Source organism: Chiloscyllium plagiosum, unplaced genomic scaffold, assembly GCF_037043375.1.
Source record: "Chiloscyllium plagiosum isolate Xiang-an unplaced genomic scaffold, Cpla_swu_hap1 HiC_scaffold_32, whole genome shotgun sequence".
NCBI classification, from domain to species: domain Eukaryota; kingdom Metazoa; phylum Chordata; class Chondrichthyes; order Orectolobiformes; family Hemiscylliidae; genus Chiloscyllium; species Chiloscyllium plagiosum.
Genome location: NW_028270170.1, coordinates 29,147,271 through 29,155,448, shown reverse-complemented (window position 1 = coordinate 29,155,448; position 8,178 = coordinate 29,147,271).

Below are 8,178 nucleotides of genomic sequence, written 5' to 3'. Positions count from 1 at the left end.
TCTAGATGACTATATAAATTGGCTATATAAAAGTGCTTGTGTGTGTGTGTACAAAAATACTTCAATAAAATTTGCTCATGGGATGCATGTGCCCTGGCCGGTCAACAGTTATTATCCAACCTTAATTACCTTTGCGAAGTTGTGATGAGTCATCTTCTTGATAACTGACTAGCTTGCTAGACCAGCACTCTACATTGCCCATGACAAAGTAAATTTTTAAATGTATAATTTTTATCTCATATTGTGCTCCAGATCATTGCTATTGATGATGAATTTGTCAGGTTGGCTGGCTGTATGGAAAGGTTTGAGCTTGGCTGTTGATGCTGTTAGTTTGTCCGACAGAGAGGCCACATTCATGATTTTGAATGACTTTTGGATGGTTTTCATCAAATTTAAAAACAATTAATTCTGGGTTGACTGGACCTGCATTTATTACACATTCCAAACTCCCCTTGAGAATGTGTTTGTGCATTGCCTTCTTGAGTCATTGCAGCCCATTCCTGTAGGTACAATGGTGTTAGGGATGGAGGGCCAAGACTGTGGCCCAGCCAGCATAGCCCATTTGTCATGAATTAATAAAAAAGAAGATATTGCCCAAACAGAAATCCATTTTAACTTATTTATAAACTTTCTGATGGGGATATAATAATCTTAACATCACAACAATTTGTAATTAATTTTCATTAATACTAAAGTGAAATTCAGAATGAGTTGATTATTAGTGTTTTCAGACTTTTGGCAAACGTCCAGATATCAGTATCGATGCTAAATTTTCAAAATCCGTTCCTTCTGGATACTTTTTCCTTTTATTTATTGTGACATACTTTCTCAGTAGAATCACAAATAATGAAATTCTTTCACATGCAGGGTCAATGTACCAACTAACTAAATCACCCTCAAACTATTGAAACACTACACATTGTAGCTATTAATTGAACAACCTATCACAAATTGCTCATACTCACTACAAAACCACTTATAGCTTCTCAAAAACACTCAAAGGTATTTATAACTGCTCTAGGTGCTTCATAGCTTAAAATCAGCTATCGCTGTTTGCAACCTTGAAAAATGTTTAGAGGTAATTAAAGCTGTTGAAGATTAATCAGACCATAAATGAAAGATTAGACTTGATCTGTCCGTGTTTATTGAGGCAAAAGAAAACTGTTGCAATCATTCTTCATCTATGCATTGAAGAGTCTCTATTTTAACTCCTTAATTTATTCAGCCTTAAATTTATTCAAATAGACATCTAATACTACATAAAGTAAAAAGTTTTATAATAAAACATTTGCTTAAAAGAAAATTAGCTGCTTCAGCAACTGGCTAAGGGACATGTAGAAAGTTCCTTTGCAGATGTCAGAGACATTTTAGAGAGAATAAGGGTTTTTTCTAAAAGGAACTCTTTAGAATCCATCACTAGTTGATTGCTGATTTAAAAAAATACAAAGGACTATTGTAAACAGCTTGATGGTTCGCAGGTACAAAAGAAGATAACCAGTAACAAAGAGTGGTGAATGATGACACAATGAAGAGAAGCAGCTAGACTGATGAATAAAATAGGACGTTTCTGCCTAGACCTTAAATTTTGGCAAGTGTTTTCAGATAAATTATATATGATTCAATTTATTTATATTCCTTTTTTACTGATTAAGGATGATCAGCCATGATCATATTGAATGGTGGTGCAGGCTCGAAGGGCAGAATGGCCTACTCCTGCACCTATTGTCTATTTTTTCACAAAAGAGCCAAGTTATACCAGGTCAGAGATAGAATATTCAAACTCTCATATTTGGCTAATGCGTGCATTTTCAACAGTAAATTGATAGTTCAAAAATGGGAGTTACATATCACAGCTAACACTAATTCTTTCCTCAGAGAGCTACAGTTTCTCTTCTATGAGCAAAAATTGCACCTAATGTTTTCCTCCTTAGCTCTAGATTACTAAAGACAATTTTAACATGCCCTCCATTGAGTACATGGACAGTAAACTTTTTACAAGCAAAGAAAAAAAAGATAATCAGTTAACATATTTACTTTTAGAGTAATCTTAAACTTGATTCATTTAAAAACGCACTTTAACCTCTACATCTTTATTCTGCACAAGTTGAAAAATCAAAAAGTACCACATGCTTGCCGGGGCAACATATTGGTTCGGTGGTTGGCACTGTTGCTTCACAGTGTAAGGGACCCAAGTTTTATTGCAGCCTCAGGTTACTGACTGTGTGGAGCTTGTGTGTTCTCCCTTTGTCTGCATAGGTTTCCACCAGGTGCTCCTGTTTCCTCCAACAGTCCCAAAGATGTGCAAGTTAAGTGGACTAATAACGCTAAGTTGCCCTGTGGTGTCCAGGGTTGTACATACTAGGTAGGTTAGCTATGGTAAATGCAGGGTTGTGGGGAGATGGAATGCTTTTCAGAGGGCTGGTGAGACTTGATGAGCCGAATGGCCTCCATCTGCACTATAGGGATTGTATGATGTGGTATAGTTAGAGGACATAAAATCAAAGTTTTCTAATGTCTCATTGAATATTCAGTTTGTTAACCACAGGGTTATTATGACAATTTATTTCAGCACACCAAGCTCCCTGGACAAATAAGCTTCAATTAGCCTAAAATAATTAATGCCATCAAAGGTGACTGTGCTCTAATGATGTGAGCGGGTCACACTTTAACATCTGTTCTCTGTTGGCTCAAATCAACAGCTTTTGAATCAATTAGAAATGAGCCATTTAATGATCAGATTTTTACTGTGTAGGTCCCAACTGTAGAATGAACAATAATACACACAGTTTAAACCCTATTAATGTTTGAAATCCTTTGAAGCGACTTTATGAAAACTGACAATTTATCTAAATTTAGCAGAACATCATAAGATGATGAAAAGCACATTAAGCTTATATAGCTAATTTAAGCTGTATGGCTAATTTATTGAGACTGTGGAAAGGCTAGGTCTTGCTGCCCTACAGTAGAGGTTCTTTCACAAATGAGGAGGCGGTGATGCTCATTGAGCCACTTTAATGGCTGCACACAGTTAAGAGCACAGTGATTCCAACTCTATTTTGATTTAGTCCCTGCCCTCCCCTTCACTGTTTTGATCACACAGCACTGCCCTTTGATGTGAAGGGCAGTGTTTGTCACTGGCCACCCGAGTGTTTTCCTATCTTCCTGGTGGTGGAAATTGAATAAAGATTCATGCACTTTGTGTCTTTCACTGTGTATCACACCTGCACACACACACCATGGGTGCTGGGGAAAAAAAATAAGCACTACCGCAGTTAGGCGGTAGTGTGGGGGGAATAAAAAGAAAGAAAAAAGAAAGAAATAAAAAAAACAGGAGTGTCCTCCCCTTCACTGTTTTAAAAAAAAAGAAAACAGGAGTGTCCTCCCCTTCACTGATGGATCACAAAAAAAAAGAAGAGCACAGTGAATTGAGCTAACATACTGAAGGACACCAGAGTTGGGAATATGTTTGTATTATCAAAAGAATTAAAATTTGCACTTGGCCTTGATTCATTTTGGTATTTTGAGATGATTCAGATACATGGAGTGGTTTGGTCTAATTTTTTTGTGCTGGTTTGTATGGAGTTCTTAACACATCCAAGGTTCCAAAGGCTCACCAGGCATCTTCACATCATAATTTGAACGGTTGCTTGGAAATCTCCTTAATGCCATTCCATTCTATGTATATTTGTTACTGCTGCACACTCTGCACTCTTCCATTCTTTTCTTCTGGGATACAAAGCTTAGTCTTCAGAATTTTTCTAGATACTGCCAGGGCTTTAACAGGCTGTAAGCTTCAATGATAGCTAGTAAATGTTTTAATTATATTGCAGATATCCTAGCTGTATTTCTGTTTTGTGACTAGGATGAAGTGTACAATGCCAGAGGTACTGTTTCGATTTGAGGGGGCTATTATGTTTGGCAGTATTTCCTGTCAGTATTTATCTTTGACCACAATGCACAAAATGAACATTTTGGAGCTCCTGATGGATCTGTTCCTTCTCAATTTGTTATGCACTCCTTCAGTATTGTGTCAGAGCTTCAAGGAAAATTTCTCATCAACTGATTATTTCTAGTTGATGACTGAATGATGATGATCAATGAACACATGCTGCTGTTTTGCTTGAGATCTTGATGATCCTAGTGGACACTGTAGGATATTCATTGCTTTATAAGTACCATTTCCATCCATCTATGCTGAATGTTTATTTTACTTTGGAAAGCACAGCTTTTTTTTTGCATAAAATGATATGACCAGGCAAATAGGGGTGTTCTGCTTCCCTCTCTTTTAACCCCTTGTTAACAGTGAAGTTTACAGCCTGTTGTTGGAACAAATGTTTTTACTTCTCTTTGGAATGGAGCTATCATACTTCAATTATGTATAATTAAGTAGATCAAAAATGGAGAGCCAAGTGTTTTTTGAGTAAAAGTGAAGTTTTATTACCTATTGAATAAGGAACAAGAAGAAAATGTGACTTCCAACGTTAACACCTACCTTAAGTTTAAAAATAAGTGGGGGAGAAGGGTGTCTATACAGACTATATGTCAGTAACAGTCTAGTTTTTAGACTCCTTTACTTACTGAGTGAAACCTGAGTCCCAGTGGGTTAGCTGTTGGCCTGTTTCCTTAAGAGTGATAACACTTGTAGATCATCATTCATGAAGTGGAAGTGCCAGTGTTGGACTGGGGTGGACAAAGTTAAAAATCACACAACACCAGGTTATATTCCAACAGGTTTATTTGGAAGCACCAGCTTTCAGCGCACTGCTCCTTCATCAGGTAGCTCTGGAGCAGAATCATAAGACACAGAATTTATAGCAAAAGACCACAGTGTCATGCATGTAACTGACACGATACATTGAATAAACCTAGATTGCTGTTAAGTCTTTAACAGCAGTCTAGGTTTATTCAATATATTGTGTCAGTTGCATGAATGACACTATGATCTTTTGCTAAAAATTCTGTGTCTTATGATCCTGCTCCACATTTACCTGATGAAGGAGCAGTGCTCTGAAAGCTGGTGCTTCAAATTAAACCTATTGGACTATAACTTGGTGTTATATGATTTTTAACAGCATTCATGAAGCAATCAAGATTGTTTTTCTAAGTTTTCTTTCCATCTGTAATGGTTTCTGTGATTGACAGAGAGGGAAGAACTTTCAGTATCCATGCTGTTATCAGTACATGTTGGTTTCTCTCTCCTTTATTGCTTCAAGCAGTACTACTGTGCTAGTGAAATATGATTTGTCTAGCTTGATTTCTTTTTCCCAAATTGAATTCTTGAAGATAACCTTTCATCTCCAATACATGAAATCGTCATGCAAGTGTGAGTAACATAAGTGATGTAAACTTCTTGACACCTTATTGAGTGCCAGTTCCTCTTTAAAATGGTAATTCTGATACAGATGATTTAATATATTCCATGTGGGTTGGGTGGCTTGACAAGTGCAACAGACATTTTCAGTTAGTAGTGTCCTTTTGTTCATAAATTAGGCTGTGAAAGTCTCAGGCGTTAAAGTCAAATCCTAAAAATTGAATATTGTTTTCTGAGAAACCAGAGAAATCAATCAGCAGAGACTTCCTTTTTGAGGGCCAGCTGTAACTCTCTTGAAGAATTGGAGCTTCACTGAACAGGCCTGAATAAATTGGGGCAACTTTGACATCCAGTAGATATTAATGATCTGGATGAAGGAACGGAGGACATTATTGCTAAATTTGCAGATAACAAAGATAGAGTGTGGGGACAGGTAGTGTTGAGGAAGTGGGCAGTCTGTAAAGGAATGGGACAGACTGCGACATTGGGCAAAAGAGTAACTGATGGAGTCATCCAGCATGGAAACAAACCCTTCAGTCTAATTCTTGTGCGCCTGCCAGACATCCCAATCGGACGTAGTCCTATTTGCCAGCATTTGGCCATATCCCTCTAAATCCTTCCTATTCATATTATCCAGACTTCTTTTAAATGTTTCAATTATACTCTCCTTCACCACTTCCTCTGGCAATCCAGTCCATAAGTACACCACCCTCTGTGTGAAAACGTTACCCCTTAGGTCCTTTTAGAATTTTTCCCCTCTCACCTTAAGTCTATGTCCCCTACTTTCTGACTCCCCCAACCTATAAAAAAGACCTTGGCTATTCACCCTATCCATGCCTCTCATGATTTTATAAACCTCTATAAGGTCACACCTCAGCCTCCGATGCTCCAGGGGAGAAAAAGTCCTAACCTATTGAGCCTCTCCCTATAACTCAAACCCTCCAGTCCCGTCAATATCCTTGTAAATCTTTTCTGCACCCTCTCAAGTTTAACAACACCTTTCCTGTAGAAGAGTGACCAGAACTGTACACAGTATTCTAAAAGTGGCCTCACCAATGTCACGTATAGCTGCAACATGACATCCCAACTCCTGTACTCAATGTTCTGAGCAATGAAGTTCAAAATCACACAAAACCAGTTTATAGTCCAACAGGTTTATTTGGAAGCACTAGCTTTCGGAGCACTGCTCCTTCATCAGGTAGCTGTCAAACAGGATTATAAGACACAGAATTTATAGCAAAAGATTACAGTGTCATGCAACTGAAATGGTATATTGAACAAACCTAGATTATTGTCAAGTCTTTCATCTTTTAGAATGGGTTGCAGGTTTTGATTCATTAATATGTAAATCCCAGAACTTCTTTTAAGTCACATTCTCAAGATAACTTAAGGTTTTATATAAAAAGGTGACATTTCAGCACAGACAATGTGTTAAAAGTGTGAAGTTAGATTCTGTCTGTATGTCAACCTTGAGTCAGACTGATTCTAATTCCAAAGTAGGAATTTATAAAATATTACATGGATTGACTGCCCTCATTTACTGCCTGCAGTATGTGTGCTTTTTGAGCAAAGTAGAATGTATCTCCAAATTCAAATTCACCCAATAGACTTATATGTGTGTGCGCGAGCATGAGAGAGAAGGAGAATGTGAAGTACAAATGCACGTGAGAGAGTGTTTGCGTGTATGTATGCTTGGCAAAGTGTGTGTGTGTGTGTGTGATGGAGTATAAGCCAATGAGAGGATGTATGCATGGGTGTGAGTGTGGGGCATGTATGTGTGTGTGTATGAGAGAGAGCATATGTATGAGAGAGAGTCTATGTGAGTGTGTGAGTATGTAAGTGCGTGTGTAGTGTGTATGTGTAGTGTGACATGAACCCAACGTCCCGTTTGAGGCCGTCCTCATGGCTTCCAAACTTGATTATCAACCTTTGCTCGGCCGCTCTGCTTTATTGTATATCCTGAAGTCCGCTTTGGAGGATGGTCACCTGAAGATCTGAGATCGAATGTCCCTGACTGGGATGGAACACCTCTGTCTGGTGATTGTTGCACCATGTCCATTCATCCATTGTCATAGCGTCTGCTTGGTCTTGGCAATGTGCCATGCCTCAGAGCATTCTTGCCTGCAGCGTATGAGATCGGCAATGTTGGCAAAGTCACATGAGTACCTGCCGTGTACATAGTGGGTGGTACTCATGTGACTCGGCCAATGTTGTCTATCTCACATGCTGCAGGCAAGGATGCCCAAGGCAAGACCAAGCTGACGCTATGACAACGGATGAATGGACACCATGCAATATTCGCTAGACAGGAATATTCCCTCCCAGCCAGGGAACCCTTCAGCAGTCAAGGACATTCGACCTCGGATCTTCAGGTGTTGTATATCCCGAAGTCCCAGGCGGACTTTGGGATATACAACAACAGAGTGACCGAGCAGAGGCTGATAGCCAAGTTTGGAAGCCATGAGGATGGCCTCAATCGGGACCTTAGGTTCATGTCATACTACAGGTGACCCCACTACACTATACACTCTCTCTCACACACGCACGCGCACACCACATACACACACACATACACATACATACAAGCAAGCATACACACACTCTTACTTAGTCATACACTCACGCAAACACTCTCTCATGCAAACCCTCTCTCATACACACCCCGCACTCACACCCATGCACATACCATCTCACAGTCTTATACTCCAATCACACTCACGTACACTTTACTAGGCATGCACAAAAGCGAACACACTTTCTCACTCACACTCACTCACATATACACACTCACACTTTTCTCTCTTTCATGCTCAACACACACATATAAGTCTATGGGGTGAATTTGTATTTGCAGAATTATATTTGCA